The sequence below is a fragment of the Coccinella septempunctata genome, chromosome 1 (assembly GCF_907165205.1).
Source record: "Coccinella septempunctata chromosome 1, icCocSept1.1, whole genome shotgun sequence".
NCBI lineage: Eukaryota > Metazoa > Arthropoda > Insecta > Coleoptera > Coccinellidae > Coccinella > Coccinella septempunctata.
This window is the reverse complement of record NC_058189.1, coordinates 54,383,348-54,405,624: the sequence shown is the minus strand read 5'-3', so window position 1 is coordinate 54,405,624 and position 22,277 is coordinate 54,383,348. Positions and strand designations below refer to the sequence as shown.

General features: G+C 34.7%; 1 protein-coding gene across 1 annotated transcript in view; it reads right to left on the bottom strand.

Annotated features, from left to right (window-relative positions):
• The window catches only part of LOC123318264 (discoidin domain-containing receptor 2-like), a 70,018-nt gene that overhangs the window by 5,415 nt on the left and 42,326 nt on the right, over positions 1–22,277 (bottom strand). The gene's annotated exons all lie outside the window — the stretch shown is intronic.

Genomic DNA, 22,277 nt, shown 5'->3' with positions numbered 1-22,277 from the left:
GTGTGTAATATTGAAAGTTTTACTCGGAAAATCGAACTCTAGAGCAAAAAAGTTAATATTTGTTGTTGTTTGGTTCATTTTTGACGTAATGAACCAAAACCACTTCAAGAATTAGGAACAAAATCTGTCTTAATAAAAGTACAATACTTCTGCGGGTCAAAAAGTTTCATTTGGAACAGGTAAGCTCAGAACATATCGAAGATTGTAATAATAATAAACCTTTGAGTGAAATTTGCATTCCGATGGCTTACTTTTATGAAGTTATACCCAAATTCAGAGAAAATTTAGAATCCATTTCGAACTTTTGAATGGGCAGCACAAAAGGGTGGTGTCAGATTAATATAACCTTGGACCATATGGAGTACCAATACCAAAAATTAGCCCTGTATACAGGGTCAGTCTTTGACTCGTAAATGCACGGGGTATATCTGAATTACGCAGAAAAAATGAAAGGGGTGATTATTTGAGGTAAATTTTTCTCAAATAATCATAATTAGGGTAATTGGTAAAAAAAAAATTTTAAAAACCTCCCTCGGCAAAAGTTAGACCCTTCCGAATATTAACAAAAATTTTTTCTTGTATATAAAGATAAAGACACGAAACTTGGTAAATATCATTTGTCGATGAAATTACACATGTAACTACTAGATATTAAGGCGAAATACCATCTTTTTGAAAATGCGTTGCATTTTTTTTTGTAAATGCTTGAATTGTCGAAAAAACTTGTAGATATAAAAAAGTTAGAGTATAAGTGGGACTTTTCGGCAATGTTTTTTTAAAAGGAAAATTTTCATCCATAAAAAAATGTGTGAGAAAAATATATTAGAGGTTTACTACTTCAACCCTTTTTGAGCATACCTACATGGTTGAAAAAATTCCAACATGGGTAATTTCATTGACAAATGATATTTACTAAATTTCGTGTCTTTAGCTCGATATACAGGGAAGGTGTAACTTTTCCAGGGAAAAGTTTTTCAAAAAAGTCTATACCAAATGCCTATTTTAGTTTTCCTCAAAGAATTACCGGTGTTTCCCTAGGTCGAAAAAAACACTATTTCCATTTAGGCTCGGTTGATAAGATATAGGCTGTTGAAAATTGATGAAAAATGTAATTTTCAGTTATATCTCACAAACGATTTGATGGAATGATGTTGGAATATACAGGGTGAGTCTTGACTCGTATACAAATTTTGGCAGTAGATTCTCGAGGTAGAAAAAACATTTTTTCTTTACCATTTTTTTTTCAAATCGGCTTGGTTTAAAAGATACAGGCTGTTGAACAATGTTATTTTGTTATTTTTAATCGGTCAATTACTCAAATTCTATTAGCTTTACAATAAAGTGTTTGAAATGAAATTTTCCTCTTATTGAGTAGAGCATCTCCTAAAATTATTTAGAACTATACAAAGTGTTTCGTTATTTTAAATGGAACACCCTATATATTTTTACATTTTGGAATTTCTTGTTGAATTGGAATATGAGTTTGATCACACAACTGTGTCCGAAATCTCAACGGTTTCCGAGAAATTTCACTTTTTATTAATATTTGTACGTTTGAGGTACATAAAGGACTATAAAAGCTCCGTCCTTATTCTATATAGGTAATTGATTCGAATATTGGAGTGTGTCTAGCTAGTCAACAAATGATACATTAAAATTTTTTTTTTAATAACCATATTATATACAGGGTCCACGAAAACGTAAATCCATTATCAAGACAGAAATTGATCAAAATCTTCATTCTTTTGAATGGCAAGCCATATTATTTCTGCTCATTATTTAAACATTTTTTGTTGGCTTCTAGTTGTTTCAAATAATGAACAGAAAAAAATATGAGTTGCCATTTAAAAAAATTAAGATTTTGATGAATATCTGTTTTCGTGGACCCATTATATAATATGGTTATTTACAAAGAAAATTTTTAGTGTATCATTTATTGACTAGACACAGTCTAAATTTGAATCAATTACACAGAATAAGGACGGAGCTATAGTCCTCTACGTAAGTAAGGTACCTCAAACGATCAAAATAAATAAGAAGTCAAATTTCTCGAAAGCCGTTGAGAATTCAGACATAGTAGTATTATCAAACTTATATACAAATTCAACAAGGAATTCAAAAATGTAAAAATCTATAGAGAGTTCCATTCAAAATAACGAAGTTGATGGCTGTGCGGAAGAAACGAAACACTTTGTACAGTTTTGAATAATTTTAGGAGATGCTCTACCTAAAAAGAGGAAAGTTATTTCAAACTCTTTTTTGTAAAGTTAATAGAATAAGAGTAATCTACCGCTGCCCCATGGCGCGGATACCCTGTATAATGCGCCGTTTTCGAGTAATTTGATGTTGAAAAATAAAAAATATCTGTGAAATTGGGTACTTTGTCCGAATACATTTCTGTTTAAAAGATCCACAGATGTGTAGTGTCATAGATTTAGCTTGTTATTCTGAAGGTAATTTTGGTTTCACAGGGGTGGCCCAGCTCATTATAAAAACTCAAAATGACTATATCTTTTTATCAGGGCCGAATCGGAAAAAATGGTATAGGAAAAAAGTATTTCATTTGACCTCAAGAAACTACTGTTAAAATATATGTACAAGCCAAAGAGTGAAGACTCAGCCTGTATAGGATGAGTCAAAATATGGCTAGTCGAAATTTTTCTGTTTCGTGTTAACCCTTCCACCCAAAACCATCCCTTCATGAACTCCAGTGCAATGAATTGGGGTCTCCGCCTTTATAAATTCATGAAGTTAACAAATTACACCAGAACTAATAATACCTGGGACGTGAGTTTTCGAACAACAAACGTCGTTTCCGAGATGAAGATCCGGAAATATTAATATGGTTTCGAATAGTTGGTATCCGTGGTTTCACCCCCCACCGTTATATATAGATACAATCATCCAAACTGGCGCGGAACAGATCGTATACGTTCCGCCCCTTCTCGTGTCTTCGTTCATTAGTAACGGTTCTCATTTTGACGTGAGTTATTCATTCTTTAATTAATGAGGGAATATTCGGCCCGAAATTATTTCAAGCCCCGAACATCATTTCATTAATAATACAAAACGGCATCCCGCGTTCTGTATCCCGAATGATCATAATTTTATTTCCGCGCCGACTTAATCCGATTTACGGACTGAGCAAGGAAAAAGCTTAATCTGTTTATTCAAATAGGCTTTCCTCCTTGGAAATGAAACTTTTTTGAGGGATGACGAAGAGCGGAAACGAGCAATTTCTGGAAAAGGTGGCTGGCACTGAATGAATGATGTGTAATCTACCGGAGTGATTTTGGTGTTGTTATGATCAGTGTCATGCCTTTTTAGCCTCTTCTTCCTATTCCCTTTTTATTCTTTTTTTTTGTAATCCTGGAGTAGGTGAAATTCACATTTAGAAGAGGGAAAGCTAACGAAAAAAATTGATGGCAATTCGAATGGAGAGGTCTTTCTTGGGCATATATTATCATCTCTCATTTCCTACAAGATCTTTTGTTGTGTACTGAAGAACAATATTTTTACTAACAAGTATCAAGTATCTACCTGTTTTTAAAAGGGTTGAGAGGTGAGCAGATTTACGAAAATATGCTTAATACCCCTGGTGATCAATGTCCTTCGTATGCGACCGTGAAAAATTGGACTGAAGCTTCAAAAGAGATAAATTTTCCATTGAAGATGATGACCGATCGGGAAAGCCAGTTTCTGTGTCAGTCCCCGAAAATATCGATGCAGTTCATGACATGATTTTATCAGACCGTCGAATTGGGCTGAAACGTATATCTGAAGCACTTAATATTTCATACGAACGCGTTCATCATATATAGTTCACGTCAATTTGGACATGAGAAAAATTGCTGCAAAATGGATCCCCAAATGTTTAAATGTTGACCAAAAGCTTGCAAGGGTAGAAGCATCGCGTTCGATCTGTGCTCGATTTGAAAACGATGTAGACTTCTTAAACCGAATTGTTACTATGGATGAGACTTGGGTACATTTCTACGATCCAGAAACAAAGCAACAATCGATGGAATGGCGACACTATAGTTCTCCAAGACCTAAGAAGTTTTGAGTCCAAAAATATGCTGGAAAAGTTCTTGCTTCAGTTTTTTGGGATTGCCATGGAGTAATCATAATTGATTTTCTGGATAAGGGTAGAACAATAACCGGAGATTACTATTCAACATTACTGACCACTCTATGGGAAAAAATTAAAGAGAACAGACGCGGAATGCTATCCAAAGGTGTTTTGTTTTTGCAGATCAACGCCCCTGCACACAAATCTCATGTTGCAATGCAAAAAATTCGTGATTTAGGGTTTGAATTAGTAGAACTCCCCCCTTATTCACCAGATTTGGCTCCATCCGACTATCATCTCTTTCTTCAGCTGAAAAAAAGTAAAAGGTCGCAAATTTTCTTCCAACGAGGAGATAATAAAAGCTGTGGAGGTCTGGTTTGCAGAGCAAGAAGAAACATTTTTTTTGACAGGTCTAGAGACGTTGCAGGTTCGCTATAATGAATGTATCCAATTAAGAAGAGAATATGTTGAGTATTAAAATATTTTGACATTGAAATTTTGTTTGGTTCTATTATAGTAGGTTAAGAATTTTATATATATATCCTCGTACAAACCTTTTAGTCAACGCACGCCGATAAATCAGGATATAAGAACGTTTTTCTAGGAATTGCTCGACAAATTATGATATTTCACATAGAAAAATTTAATTAATCATAATTTAAATATATCCTATGTACCTAACTCCGAAAAAATGGATAGCTTTCTAATGGTAAAAGAATTTCCAAAATCGGTTCAGCAGTTCCATACAGAGATTACTTCCAACAAATTATAACAAACTAAACCTCTATATAATATTTACGAAGGCATAGAAGGGCCAAGAATTATTTATTTTCAATCCCGGCTTGTAAGTCGGGATTATAACTTATAACTTTCGGATTCAATTCAGTCCTGTCATATTCGAGGTATACAATAATAATAGCCTATCATAAACAGACTTGAATATAACGATTCTTTTGGAAAATTGAAGAAATATAACGGATGAAATCATATAATCAGGCATGCAATTTTAATAACATTGCAATTGATGGAAATATTTTTCTCCGGGAGAACTTGGTTTAAGTATGTACTATACTTTTGTGAGAATATATACAGGGTGGGCAATATTGGTGATACCTGAACTACGACTTTTTCAACTCAACAAGATAGTGGAAAATGCATGGCACATTACGGTCGTCTTTTTTCGAGAAACTAATACATAATGCCATTTCGAGTTATAGGCCAAAATAAATACTTCAATTTGGTCATTATCTCCGTTTCTATTTGTGCTAGGTTGTTGAAATGAAAATATTGTAGAGACACTTTTTTATAGCAGTCCAGTGACGTAGGTAGGTACTATGATTTTTTTCCAACAGGTATATTTGCTGAGCTATAACATAAAGATGTGTTATTTCTTATGAAAACAGTAGTTTTCATAGTAGACTTAGAAAGACTGAGGGCGATGTATGATATATTTCTGAAACGGGAAAAAATGTCGATTTTTTCTAATTTTAATATTGAACTTCTGTTTTCATACGAAAAAACACAACTTTGCGTTATATCTCAGCAAATAAACTTGTTGGAAAAAATCATAGTATGAAAGTGGATTGCTATAAAAAAAGTGTCTCCATAATGTATTTTTTTGAACATCCTGGCACAAACAGAAACTGAGATAATGGCCAAAGTTGAAATCGCTCAAATTGCAGTTTTGGTCTATAACTCAAAAACAAAAGAAGATAATGGAATGCAACTTTGATGGCATATCATAAGTTTCTCAAAAAAAGGCGAACGTAATGTGACATTCATTTTTCTCTATCTCGTTGGATTAAAAAGTTGTAGTTTAGATATCATCACAAATTTTGCCCACCCTTTACATACAGATATTCTGATGTATTGCAATTTCATCAAAAAATTAGTGAATTTCTTTGGAGTTCAGACGAATTGGATTTCTTTAGCTTAATCGACGTGAAACAATGGTAAATTTATTGTATGATCTATTTGGCTATTTCCATTAGTTTGGAACATTCACCATCACTAAATTGTTATATCTACATAATATTAATACAAGAAAAACTTGGAAAATAATCATAACAGAAAACTAGGGATTACAGATTCCTCTTTGAAAAGGAATCTATACTATTTGAATCTTTCAATGTGGCAGGCCATGGATGGCTGAGCTCCACCGCCTCCTATCAATCTAATTGGAGAGAGGGATCCACAATGATGGAAATAACCAAATAAACCCTACAACTTTTTCCTCAATATTCCAGAATAGATCTTGGGCAAAATTGTCAATTTTCAAGGAAAACCATTTTATTTGTAGTCAAAAATCGAAAGAATTCCTCATATATCGACTCAGCTCGTTGTGTAGGCCTGTTTTTCCATCAATGTGGGAAATTGATTGATTATCAAAAGGACGCAATCAACGTTTAAATTCTAAATATTGGCAGAACTATTCTACAACTGCAGAGTCGTATAATCTCGCAGAATCTACGAGATATCTACTGAAATCATCCTATTATTCATCACCCATACCGAGTTCAACAAACCCATTGAACGTACTTCAGAAGAAGCTTACATTGATAAGGTTTTTACCTAATGAGCCATAAAAGTGAATAAACAACTCGAAGCTCCAATAAATACACGATTTTTTCATAGCAGCATCGACCAGGATGAGGAGCTACTTCAAATAAACTACCCACCAGTACAGATCGCATCATTATGCGTCGATTCTCAGAAAATCTTATATGCCTCTTTATATCCCTCTAGTTAAGAGCATCCCAGATGTTCCTGTGTTTAGGAATAGTTTTGTGGAGGAAATTGGATGTTTGGATTAGGTGGTGGGTTGTTTACCTTAACGTATGTCGGACTTTATTGCAATGCAAGGGGTCTTGGTTTTATCGAAAAAAGTGGACTGGGAATAAAATCCCCCAGTATTTTGACGATTATAAAAAAAAGAACCTTTGTCTGCAATGGGGAGCATCTGCTTCTTCTGATATTTAATCTGGTATTAGTTCATCGGTAAGTATTGAAAAAATGGGTGATATACCTAGGTTCATGATTAACGAGGATGTATAGAAATCTAGTTAGCCTAGAGCAGTTCCATGCATACAAAAAATATTGCGTTACCATAGCAACGAACAATAACTCATTAGAAGTGTCAGTGTGCAGTTTGAGGTTAAAAAAGTAAACCAGAATTTCGCAATAAATTAAAAGAAAGAAGATGTCCACCGAAATTGTGAAAATCGAAAAATTGCAGTATCGAGCCATCATCAAGTACCTGTATAAAAGGGTTAAGAGGTAAGCAGATTTATGAAGATATGCTTAATACCTTTGGTGATCAATGTCCTTCGTATGCGACCGTGAAAAATTGGACTGCAAGCTTCAAAAGAGGTAAATTTTCCATTGAAGATGACGACCGATCGGGAAGGCCAGTTTTTGTGTCAGTCCAGGAAAATATCGATGCAGTTAATGACATGATTTTGTCAGACCGTCGAATTGGGCTAAAACGGATATCTGAAGCACTGAAAATTTCATACGAACGCGTTCATCCTAGAGTTCACGTAAATTTGGACATGAGGAAAATTGCTGCAAAATGGATCCCCAAATGTTTGAATGTTGACCAAAAGCGTGCAAGGGTCATAGCGTTCGATCTGTGCTCGATTTGAAAACGATGTAGACTTCTTAAACCGAATTGTTATAATGGATGAGACTTGGGTACATTTCTACGATCCAAAAATAAAGCAACAATCGATGGAATGGCGACACTCTGGTTCTCCAAAACCTAAGAAGTTTCGTGTCCAAAAATCTGCTGGAAAAGTTCTTTCTTCTGTTTTTTGGGATTGCCATGGAGAAATCATGATTGATTTTTTGGATAATGCTAGAACATAACCGGAGATTACTATTCGACATTACTGACCACTCTACGGGAAAAAATTTAAGAGAAAATACTCGGAAAGCTATCCAAAGCTGTTTCGTTTTTGCAGGACAACGCCCCTGCACACAAATCTCATGTTGTCATGCAAAAAATTCGTGATTTAGGGTTTGAATACTAGAACACCCCCCTCATTCACCAGATTTGGCTCCATTTGACTATCATCTCTTTCCTCAACTGAAAATAAGTTTAAAAGGTCGTAAATTTTCTTCCAACGAGGAGGTAATAAAAGCTGTGGAGGTCTGGTTTGCAGAGCAAGAAGAAACATTTTTTTAAGGTCTAAAGACGTTGTAGGTTCGCTGTAATGAATGTATCCAATTAAGGGGAGTATAAAATGAGTAATAAAATATTTTGACATTGAAATTTTGTTTGGTTCTATAGTAGGCTAAGAATTTTCCAATATATCCTCGTATAAAAGTCTGTACAACACGTTGAATTTTGTTCGATGTATGTTGAATGATTCAGTCATGACTCCAGACAAGGTATCCTATCTGTAGGGTTTATAAATCCGTCTATAACTATTTATCTTGTAAACGTTATGTTAAAACCATCTAGCACCATGAGATAACATCAGGTGTTCTCCACATAATTCCTCCGATATGAAAGGAACCATTTATCATATATTTGAATACTGATAAAAAGGTTGCAGCCTAAGGCACGAAATAATTCCTTGGGCGCTCTCCATAATCGTTGAGTGTATTATTTTTTAATTCGTAGAAGATTATAAGTGTATTCAAGCCTCGACTGGCACAATGTTACTCATTATTCTTCCACTTAGCACTATCCAATTACCTCCTTATGTACATAGAGCATTGCGTTCGTAGAAGCCGCTTTGAAAGGCCGGAAAGTTGAGTCTTTTAAATTGAAAGTATTAAATCATTGACGCCACCATGCATCCAATTAGAATCATCACATATTAACGCCACGTCTCGAGGAATAAGTAGATGAAAGTGTTGGGTAATTTGAGTAGTTGGTCGTTTGAAGAACCCGTAGGAGACCGAGGAAAACCATCTTCATGCTCCATGAAACCCGACATGAGGAACGGATTAAAATACCGAGTGTTAAAGGTTCATTATTTACAATTTCCATAGGATATAAATTGAAAGCAACTGCAAATTTTTGAAACTAGAAAGTAAAATGAAGGATTCCCACCAGGATATGTTATTTGAGCATGAGCACTACTCGTGTTTCGCTACGACAGTAGCATCTTCAGGGCCAAATACTTTGTGAAGATATATCACTATGTACCAATAACTTAAAATTCTTGGTGGCCAAAGCTAATCTGCTTTCAACTAATATAGAATTGATGTGGTAAATAATACGTAATATTATAATTCATAATAAATAACTATTAAATCATGTAGGTAATTCATTTCTATACTCCATTCACTTTTATTTTAGCAGTCGGTTGGCCATGGAAATTTGACACATTTCACTCTGTATAGTACGAAAATGTGGGGTTATGACGCTTGTCAAAACATTTTTGGGCTTTAAATCAACGCTATGTTGCCCGTTCTACGTATAAGTTTCTGTTATTACGTATTTTATCACAATGTCGAATCTCTTAGGAAAATATGTGACGAACGTAATTGAAGTTTATACAAACTGATTGAAGGCATACCAAATCCAGTTATTTGCATGGAAAATACAAGAGATCAGTATAATGTCATAAATATGCACTAGCTTGAGGAGAGTTTATGTTCGTTATCTTCTTTGGTTAAAATTTGAATAGGTTACATCAGTTGTAGATTTCAAAAATATTAACCCGAAGATGAAATGCACATGTTACAGTGGTTGGAAATGGGTATCTCCCGAAGGAATTAACAGATAATTACCAGAATGTTGAATTCTTCAACAAAAATCATCTTGCATCAATATAAGTAAAAGGAATTAAAGGAATTTTCAATCAAGATGAACTTCATCTTTGAACAAAAATTTCACATGAATGAACAATTAGCAGGACAACTGACGCGTATTTGTGGCTGTTCATCTTAATTCATTGATATAATAATAATAATTAGATATTAACTGGTACCTCAAGACATTTACAATGTATAGGACAAGTCAAATGAAAAATAGAAAAATCAATTTTCGGAAACTTATCCGACGATGACATTCATCGAAAATCCTGTGGTGAACTTTTCGGTTTAATTCACTCAGACATAAAATTCTCAAATGCCACCACTTTTTTGGGTCTCCCAATAGAAAGAAATTCTTTGTCATCCGCTTCATTCACAATCTTTCTGATTGTGGAAATATTCAGCTGAAATATAAGTCGTTTAGATTCAGATGAAACATTATATTATAAATTCTCTTACATTGAATATGTTCGCTACCGTCTGACGTATTGTGGATTTTAGAATATCAGGGTATAACTATTTGAATGAGCGGACCTGAATTCTAAATAGCACTTCCTGAAACCCTGTCTCTTTTTTCAATCACTTTTGGCATTTTCGTAATATTAATTGATATAAGTTGTGGCTTAGTTGTGGCAACGGCGTTATGACATTAACGACATTTCATGAGTGCCAACCTTACTCCGTTCTAGTTACAAAAACTTGAGAAAATTATTTCATGGCCAACTGACTGCTAAAATAAATGTGAATGGAGTATACTTTAGTTATGAATTTTCACTAAGCATGGACCACATAAATTCAGTATCTGAATAAAAACAATACCTATCTATTTTCGTGAAATAGATTTGTTTCTATGATTAATGAAAAAAACATGGGATTTGAGGAATATTATGGAAAAATGTGTAAATCAACCTTTCAATCTGCCTGCAATCCACAATCCTGAACAAACTTTAATTAAAGCCCATTCCTCCTCTGTTAAATCCTACTCCATGAGATGGGGTTCAGATGAGGACTGAATTTTTTGTTCTTGTAATAGATTCAACTCATTTTTTATGTATTAATACTAACTAACGAGCTATCATGATATTTGGATCTGGTCCAAATTGATAAGATGTAGGGACTAGGGAACTATTCTTCTTCAATTCTTCACATTGGTATCTCCAGTACACTTGATGTATGGATCGTTTTCTGTCAGGTGTGAGTTACAACGGGTTATATATTTCAGTCCCAAATTAGAGTGCGGCACCGAAGGCGTTACATTAAAATTCCTCTCAAAAGGAGAGTAAGCAGGTACGAAGCTTGATGATCGCGAAAATCATGTCGAAAAAAAAAGTTGACGAATAATTGGCCAGAAGTTCAACTTTCGAAGTTCAAGAAGATCTATAGGGAAGAGTATATTTTGAATTGTACTAGGTGTATCTATATTCTGGATTTTGTTGAAAACCGAAAATGATGCAAATCTTTACAGTTGACTTAAACACGGAAATTGTTCAGATTATTGAAATTCTAGTGAATAGGATGATTTTTTTAGAATCAAGTAGCTTTACCTATTCCTTTCATTTTTATACAAGCGATCGGTTAACCATGGAAAAATTTTCCATGTTTTGCAACTGAGTAAAGTTGGGAGACTTGCAATATCGTTAATATCAAAACAACGTTGCCACAACCCTTCACTAACTCCTATTTTTGAGGCTGAAAAAGTGCTCATCAAAAAGCAAAGAAATGAATATACTTCAGTATTGACCCACCACTGAATTATGCGAAAGATAATGTCGAATATAGAAAGGGCCAAACATCACTTTTCAAAATTTTATAACCAATGGATTATTTCCAGTATTTCGAGTCAATTCGAAGTGAATTCACAACTTGAGAAATACGTTATGATTAAGACCTTTATGTAGAACGGACAACATAGCGCTGATTTAAAACAAACAAAAAAAGTTTACAAGCGTCATAAACTCACATTTTCGTACTATACAGTGTATAGTGTATCAGATTTCCGAGACCAAAAATATAATATAAAAGAGAATGAACTCAAGGTTCCAATAGCCTTTTCAATCTTAGCTATGTAAGGACATCAGTTAACTGTTACTGATTCAGAAGACAATAACAGTCAAGCAAATCTTCTTCTTTTCCAAACAAGGTGTTTACTGAAGATGCAGCAAAAATGCAGCAGGTGATTTCGTGAAGAAATATGGGGTCATATGCACCCCTTCTGAGATATCGGATGTCAAAAATTTCAACCTCTGTGCTGGTCAAAAAGGTAAACTTGGTCCAACGCTCTAAACTGAATTGTTTCCAAGTAGAACGGCCTGAATCAGGAAACAACACTGGATAAGTTTTTGAGCATCTTCGATAAAGAGGCTTATGATTGAAACATCGCAGTTTGCGTCAATTTTGAAATTCTATTATATAAAAGGTGTATTTGAAGGTGAGGCTTTTTTTTCAATAGAAGGTAGAACTGGTCAAATTGAAGCGTTTCACCAAAAATCACTCATACAAAACTATCAAAATGCCAAAGTTGAAAAAAAAAATTAAAATGATTACTGAAATGGATCCTAATACGACCCTAGACCATTTTTTAGCTGAATTATCGCAAAGCAGTGGGAAAAACTTATCTCCTGATTCGACCATGTTTCGTTTAGGATATTGGCTCGTTCGATATTTACGTGGTAATGAAAATGGAAACTTAGGTTTGCCGAATTATTATTTTTTAGTAACATACACGATTTTAAGAAATGGCTCATTTCGATACCAACTGACAGACGAGACTTAGGACACAAGTGAAAAATATAGAATAATACTTCAAAATCTCACCAATAAACTTCGTCTAAATTATTCACGAATTTTTACGCAATGGGAATCACAATCTTCTTGTTCGAACATTCCAACAATCGTAGTAAAAATGGGATGAAATGGGGAAACATCACCATCATAATGATGGTGATGTTATGACTAACATAACATAACTAACATAAGCACTTTCAAGAAACTGCCTCGATTTTCTACATTTGTTTTCACCCTACATTGCACAATACAACAATTATGATTCTCTCAAAAGTGACCCGATGCATATAATCCGATGAACTTGGTACTGAACCATTCATTGTCCAGCCATATGTTTATGTTTTGTTTCGTTTTAGCGATGCCGGAGTTACTTTCCACGGTCCGTTACTTGCAATTCAATGAAATTTTGTCGAACTTCTAGGGGTTATATCTCAGCTATCTTGGATATTTTATATAGACAATTTTTGGTTAAACGACTTATTTTGATGAGTTCTACCTTCTAGCCTCACCTTTTAAAACAACCTGTATAGAACTCTCTAGTGAAGATCAGCAAAGAATAGTTCAAAGCAAACTGCGATGTTAGAATCATTTTTACCCCAGACTATTTGAACCCATGTTCCTTATTTATATTTTAGGATCACCTTACATGCATTTTGTCGCACCTTCAGTGAACACCCTGTACAGACACGTCTAAAATCCGTTAATTGAAATGCGTGAAGTTTCTTTCTTTCGTGTCCACAGCTGTCGTATAAGTTTTTCAGACCTCTCACTTATATGTGAGATTTTTTTTAGCAACGTCAGTCCCATTGTCTTCAGCAGCAGAGGTTCCGACTTCCAAGCAGCCTTTTATTGAGTCGTAATAATATGAGACTGTTCCATTCATGCCACCTTTGACAAATCCATTCAAGAACGAGCTGTTTAATGAGTTGACAAGGATTTCCGAGGGTATTATGTGTGAGAAGATTAAAACCATCCCATGCGCCTGATCGCATTATATGCGAACGTGAATCCAACAAAGGCGGCGGCCATGGACTTTTGGTGGTTTTTAAAGCCCTATTTTATGTGCGTCGTTAGAGAGAGCACCTGGTCAACCGGCAACTTGTTCCCAACCTGAAACCAGCTCCTCGTTGAAGAGGCAAGAAACTCTCGACGCCAGATCTCATTTCAATGGTATTGGTTTTTCTTGGCGATTAACTGCGGATGATTGTTCCAGAATTTTTTCTTCTTCCTGCAGCTCAACGGGGAGGAACGTATCTTACGAATGAATGGAGCGGATGGCGATATTACAATGCGATTTTTTGTAGGGAAGCACCTGCGGAGGTTGCGGAATTTATATCTTCGTGAAAGCATGACGACGAAATAATGATTCGGAGAGAGGAATAATCTATTTATGAAACGAATCGATTTTCTCTCCATTGTGCAGGTCTGCGTTTTTTGTGTTCGCATCCCATCAACACAGGACTTGCAGTAATTAATGCAACAAGGGAGAACGTTGCAACGAGAAGGAAAGCAGAAAAAATACTTTCAATGTCTTCGAAATATTCTTCGATTATAACGAGTGGGTGTATGCAGAGTTCTTAAGAACTAAGACCTAACAAATAAACCAAACTAATTGGTAGATGGCTTCACATCATCGCCGTCATTTCTCAAGTCTTAGTTCTTAGGAATTCAGCATAAACCTACCATAATATTGAAACAGAACATGTAAATTGTACTGAGTCTGAGCTTTGCGCGATTGTACTCGCCCTTGCGTCAATCCGTATCTCAAAAACCGTATGTGCTATACCTCAGGAAAAAAAATCTCATCATACTCGGACCAAACAAAGTTATTTAAAATGTTTTTGAGTACGTAGTTTCCCGCAAGATGGGGCAAACAAGACTAATCCCATATTCAATTTTCAATTATTGTTCTTTGTCATCCCTAATCGACCATAAACAGGGTGTTTTCAAAGGTGAAGCTTTTTTTGACAAGAGTTAGAAGTCATTAAAATGAGTCAGCTTACCAAAAATTGTGTATAGACAATATAGAATGGACTATAAAGTGATGGATAAGAAATAGGTAAAACAAAACAAAAACTAAGCGGCTCTAATTGACTTTTCGAAATGAAGGCCATCCAATATAAAAGAACTGAGAAATGTATTAAGATGGAAGGCCTTCATTCTGAACAGACATTGAGAGCCGCTTAGTTTTTGTTTTATTTTACCTATTTCTTATTCATCACTTTGTAGTTTATTTTTGCTAATTAAATTACTTAAAAACCATCCTTGAGTTCAGAAAACTGTTGTATTCGATTAAATGAAAACTGAAATTAACATTCAATAATGAATATGCAATTGATTGAATTCATAAAGATTCAAAATTCACTTCGTTGTGAGATATAAGGATGTTGAATATAGACACGAGAGAAAAAAATTATTATCTCTATCAAGAAAACGTCCTTGGCAATATGCCATGCAATACCTATTATTTGGCGAATTGAATGAAAGAATCTTACAGTTTAAGCAGATATCGAGGAAATCATGAAATTCATTGTACAGGGTGGTGTGAACTGTCCAAATTTATGTAATACGGTTCTGCAAATGGAATGATATTTGATTGCACTTTTCTGGAACCTCATGAAAATTATCTTCATTGAAAATTTAGATGATCGATGATTCCTTTCAGGAGATAAAGTGGTTTTAATTTCCATTCAAATTTGATAAACATCCTGTAAATCAGAATATAGAAATCCTAGATACTACGAGTACATATGGGTGTTTTTCGCTATAGTCTTGGTGTTCTCTATCTCACATTAAAATGTCTCCCATCTTATCCGGGACACCCTGTCTACATAATATAGGTTCCCATTTGAATTTAATGAATTTTCGTTACTGCGATGTGTGCAGTGATGACCCAAACAAAAACAAAAAGCAGAGGTTTTCAATAATTGGGATAGGACGAAATTAGTTAAATTCATAACTCAAGTGTGGCATATTGTTGAAATTTTCTTCAAATGGACTCTCATAAGGTGCCATAATAAAATACTGGCTGGGCCGTTTGACATTGAAAAGTAATACGCTGTTTCCGGTATATCTAACCGGCAATTGCTCTTTCATGAACATATTTAAGTGGAATAGATCAGTGTTTAAAACCTCTCGGTACAAATTTTCAGCCCAATATTAACGCTAGTTTTTCCAAAACTTCTACAATCTACGTCAATCGTCCTGAAGGATGAAGGCACCGGGTATACTTACGTTTATCAACCTATACAGGGTGTCTGTAAACAAATGCGAAGGGCTTAGGGAGATGAAAATAAGCAGTCGTAGTTCCTATAATTTTTTTTCGAAATCGACCTCCCTTCCAAGATACAGCCCTTGGAAGGCGATGACGAGTTGACAGTTTTTAATTTTTAGGGGTTCTAAAAAACACTGAGTCATAAAACTATACATAACATGAAGCACTAAGTAGATGTTACTAACACAATTTTTTTAGATTTCATAACATTATTATTAGGGGTTGGAAATAACAACCCCTTATTATTTTCCTTCAAAAATTGTATTCGTAGGATAGATTTTCAAAAAATAAAATTCATTTATAGTTTCCCATTCAATTCTGGAGAAAAGATGTTTCTTGCAAAATTTCGATACAGTCGATAGTTTTCTCGGAATAAATAAAAACTTATAAGCGGTATACGAAGATCTATGAGGTAGAGAGTTGATGCATGTATTTTAGCGGTAGGTATTCCATTCTATGGATTCTTATACGATGAAATGGAATGAACAGTAATAAGAACTGCTTGTAAGTTGTTATTTATTCCGAGAAAAGTATCGACTGTATCGAAATTTGGAAGAGACTTTTTCCTCCAGAATTGAATGGAAAACCATAATTTTATTTTATATTTCGAAAATCAATCCCATGAAAACAATTTTTGAAGGAAAATCATAACGGGTTGTTATTTTCAACCCCTAATCCCTAACCCCTAGATCTAAAAAAAATGTGTTAGTAACATCTACTTAATGCTTCATATTTTGTATACCTAGTTATATGACTCAGCGTTTTTAGAATCCGTAAAAAAAAAATTAAAACTGTCAACTCGTCATCGCCTTCCAAAAGCTGTATCTTGTAAGGGAGGTCGATTTCGAAAAAAAATTATAGGAACTACCTCTGCTCATCTGCACATCTCCCTTAGTCCTTCGCATTTGTGTACAGACACCCTGTATAGATATAAATTTGATTTATTATCCAAATTCTTGTGAGAATATGGGATCATCGTAAGCATAAATATTATCCAAGCAAATCGTTGTAGAATTGATAGATTATGCTTTAGAAATAGTAGAAGGATTATTTTCAAGTTTCATGTGCATATACAGGGTATCAGGATTCAAAGTCAATATATTTCAGGCTTTGATTCAAAAGGTCGAAATATGGAAGAAAATTCATAACTTTCAGGAAGGCCCAGATCAAAATGATGAATTTTCGTTTGTGATTCCAACGAATGAATCGTAAAGATTCCAATTCATAATAAAACTAAACAAACTTGGGTTTAAGCAAGTGGAAAATAGGCACAAAAGGTTTATTTGCCTCCTTCATGGTGGTGCCCTTTGAGCTACACTTGTGCCAACTCCATTACCAATCTTGGAAACAATTTCAAAGGGTTGAAGTTCGGCTGCGAAGTATTGATCCAGATTTTAGAGGGCATTTGCGCTGAATTAATAAATATATCAGAGAGGTGGAATTAAAAGTTCCTGGACGAAGAAGTAATTCTATGAAGGAGAGGAAACCAGACGGAAAACGCAATATGCTACCCAGGAGTTTCCGCAATAGCAATTCATTTTAATTAATCGCTATTAGTTTATGGTGAGGATTATTCCCTCAAAAATTTTCAGGATAATATCATGCAATTAAGGGAGTACAGTAGATGTTTTCTTACGAAATGGATTTTTCATTTTCTCAGATATTTCTACAGTGGGTACCTATTGTTTGCGGGTAATTGATTTTTTCTCACATTTTGTCGAAAAGTTTACTTTTGATTGACCAGTACTAAGATGTCTAAAACTATGTTGTACTCACTGATTCGAATTTGTTTTCATTTTTGTCAGGGATATCAGATCAGCTTCATTTTTCCCACTGTAGGTAGAGCTGTTTAGAATTTGACAGCATTGTTAATTGATATTTGAATAGGTACTTTCCTACGTCTTACGAATATGTTGTATTTATAAGCGATTATTGGTGTGTGAAAATGTATTTGTTTCGAGAAAGGGTGTATAACATTCATTTATTCAACATGTGGTTCAGTTTTCTGTATGGACAATCAAGAAATACAGCTGAAAATTCAGTGTTGTTGGAATTTAAGGCTGAACCAAATCAGATGAACGAACATTCGGGACGGATATAGCTAAGTTTTATGGCAACTTCAGCAATATTTCAAAGGAACTGCATTGGGAATACGTAATGTGATGTGAGCATGTATTAAGAAACAGAAATACATTAATCTATTCGAGTGTGTTCCTCACAAATTTTTCACGAGTATAGTGAAAATTCCGTTCCTATCAACCGATATTCGACCAATAAACTGTGTTTTATTTAAATCATATTGAATTTCCTTCATTATGGATACAATTTGTAAAACAGAAATTATCTTGAAGAAGAATTGTAAGAACTCCTTTGAACCCTTCGATAGTGTTAAAATATTGACAGATTTACAACGAAAATTAAACTGTGAATCACAAATATTCCTCAACAGCTGACAAAATGGGCCAGTTCATATTTTGAACTCTTTGCATGATCGATATTCGATATCAACGCAAAACAAAATAAAACGAGAGAGTGTCATTGGACTTCCATTGGCAGAACAAGGATAGAACGAAGCAAATGACATGGTGGCGCCGCCACGAAACTGATCCCATATCCCCGATTTGCTGAAATGTCGATGCTTGCAAAAAGTGACAAGTGCACACCAGTGTTTTAGACATCTTCATCGGTACAAATATATCTCCTATCTACAAGTGTCATAAAAATTTGTTCACAGATTCTCGATATCAAATTAGGAGACCCCTATGTTTCATTTTCGCCAAGATGCCCCACTTGCGGAGTTAGATAACCCTGAATTTTGCCAGTAGAAAAATTGCGAGGACGAACTGAAGAAATTCTTATTGTGTTTAGTTTATATAAATGGGTTCTTCTGGTTATCTCGATAGAATATACTAGCCAGTAGTTCTACCTTTACTGGTAGATCTACCTTCATCGGACGTGGCTAGGGCTAGGGGCTATGTCATCAAGACAAGAATTCTTGTCTTGATGAAAAATTTCTTGTCTTCAAACCCTAAATCACGAATTTTTTGCCTGGCGACATAACATTTGCGTTGTCCTGCAAAAACAAAACATCTTTGGATAGCTTTTCGCGTCTTTTTTCTTTGATTTTTTCCTATAGAGTGGTGAGTAATGTTGAATAGTAGTCTCCGGTTATTGTTCTACCCTTATCTAAAAAATCAATCATGATTACTCCATGGCAATCCCAAAAAACTGAAGCAGTAACTTTTCCAGCAGATTTTTAGACACGAAACTTATTAGGTCTTGGAGAACCAGAGTGTCGCCATTCCATCGATTGTTGCTTTGTTTCTGGATCGTAGAAATGTACCCAAGTCTCATCCATAGTAACAATTTGGTTCAAGAAGTCTACATTGTTTTCAAATCGAGCACAGATCGAACGCGATGCTTCTACCCTTGCACCCTTTTGGTCAACATTCAAACATTTGGGGATTCATTTTGCAGCAATTTTTCTCAGGTCCAAATTGACGGGAACTGTATAATGAACGCGTTCGTATGAAATATTCAGTGCTTCAGATATCCGTTTTATCCCAATTCGACGGTCTGATAAAATCATGTCATGAACTGCATCGATATTTTCGGGGACTGACACAGAAACTGGTCTTTCCGATCGGTATTCATCTTCAATCGAAAATTTACCTCTTTTGAAGCTCGCAGTCCAATTTTTCCCGGTCGCATACGAAGGACATTGATCACCAAGGGTATTAAGCATATCTTCGGAAATCTGCTTACCACTTAACCCTTTTAAATACAGGTACTTGATGATGGCTCGATACTCCAATTTTTCGATTGTCACAATTTCGGTGGACATCTTCTTTCTTTTGATTTATTGCTGGTTTACTTTTTTGACCTTAAACTTCACACTGACAGTTCTAATGAGTTATTGTTCGTTGCTATGGTAACGTAATATTTTTTTTCATGTATGGAACTGGTCTAGACTTACTAGATATCAATACATCCTCGTATATACCGAATCGATTCAAATCTTCTCGAATCGCAGAGCTAATCGATTTTTCATTAGTTTTTCGGAATCGTAAAATTCGTAAACGAGACTGTATAATCTTTTTCCCAATTCCCGATTGACAAGTTGTGTAAATAATTATGCAAAGTTTGAAATAGCGTCAGAAATAAGAACTGGCTAGTAATAAACCAAGAATATGAAAATAAGAAGAATATCAACTAATTGAAATTTATTATTAGCCGCAAATTCGAAAAGACCCATTCGACACGTTCCAGAAATCGCGTCCACATTAATCATCGTCACTCCGGCTGTGAAAATCGCCATGGCGTCTCGAATCCGATGCGTGCAATAAGGAACATGGTCCTGTATCGATCTTAAATTCCTGCAAGCAGTTATTTACGCCCAGTGGGTACATGTATCATTGCAGTCATTTCTTATGAATGAGCTTTCATACAAGGAGGGCCATATGTTCTTGTCACAGACTTTCCTCCACATACTCGGCTTGTTATTGAAAGACTCCTCTTCGGCGTACAAGAAAGTATTGTTTTTTCCCTTGACAAGTCACATAAATATGATATATTACACTTTGTCAACAAACACAGATAATGTGGGTTTGGTGAATAAACAAATCTTGCCCTGAGTGTTTTTTTTTAATGCGGTATTGAGAGAGATCTTTTATGAAGTGTGAATAAAAATTGGACGTTAAGTATGTAATCGGATAACTTGTTTTAAGATGAAGTAGGGCGGTAATTTTGGAAGTACCAAGTATGAAAGATGAGAAGAGATTGAAATAAGCGGAAAAGAAGTAATTCACACAATATGTTCATAGATTTACTATTTTTTCCTTTATAACCATTCCAGTCTTGAGATTGTAGTTGCAGAACTGCAGGATTAAGACACTATTACAAGGACTCTTTCTTATTTTAGGAAATCAATTGTGCAATTTATTACGAAGTGTGGTGTACAGGGTGGATAAAATTCGTTGTCTACTGAAGGGATCTCGAGAACTATTGGAGCTAGAAGAAAACTGATAACACATTCTCGAGCTCTTTTTTCTTTACTAATCCAAAACTGAAAACAGATCAAGCCTAACGTTCATAGATTTTGAGTTATGAACGAAAATTGAAAAATTGTTGTTTTCAATGAAGCTGAATAACTCGCTTATTTGAACTCGTATTCGAAATCCATTATTACATTCTACAGACACTTTTTTATGAGGAATTCAAATATGATATTATTAAATTTTTTGATCCAGTCATTTTCGAGATACGACAGGGATTTCTGATTTTTCGAATGTAAACTATAGTTGGAAGTTCTTTCATCTTGCTGCAATTTTTTTGCTGATTTCAAAAATGTATTATATGTCGCTATTCACATGAATATGACATAAGAAAAAGAATTTTATACTTTTTCCTGCTTTTCGATTCACTGTTGAATTTGCAGTAGGCTGGCGTAACCATAGCGACCGTTGAAAATGACTTATGGTACGTGAACTCCTCATACTAATGTGAAAAAAACCTTCTGTGATAGGAATTACCGACTGTCGAATAATTATTTCTTTTATATATCGATATCCTTTAAAAGAGAGTAAAAAACTTTCGTCTGATTATTAAAGAAGAAAATTTATTCAATTATCGATTTTCTATTTATGAAAGAAACTTAAAGAGTCAGTAATATAAATAAAATACGATAGCTAACTATGATTATAATTTTTCCAAGTAGGATGATGAAAAATAGGTACTTCTGTCAACGGTTGTGACGAATAAATCATCGAAATATTGATTCAGCAATCCGTGGTTCCGATCATAGAGCCTCAGGTTCACAAAAGATAATGCATATTTAACGGTTGCTATGGTTAGCCTACTTACAATTCTACAGAGAATCGAAAAACAGGAAAAGAATTGAATTTTTTTATCGTGTAACATTAATGGGAATAGCGACAGCATATGATACATTTTTGAAATCAGCAAAAAAAATTGCAGCAAGATGAAAGAATTTTCAACTATAGTTTATATTTGAAAAATCAGAAATCCCTGTCGTATCTCGAAAATGACTGGATAAAAAAATTTAATAATATCATATTCGAATTCCTCATAAAAAAGTGCCTGTAGAATGTAACAACAGATTTCGGATATGATTTCAAAGAAGCGAGTTATTCAGCTTCATTGAAAATGACAATTTCTCAATTTTCGTTCATAACTCTAAATCTATGAACGTTAGGCTGGATCTGTTTTCAGATTTGGAATAGTCAGGAAAAAAAGCTCGAGAATGTGTCGTCCGTTTTTTTCTAGCTGCTATAGTTTTCGAGATCCCTTCAGTAGACAACAAATTTTGCCCACCCTGTATATCACTATTTATTGGAAGCTCACTCATTGTGATTTTTC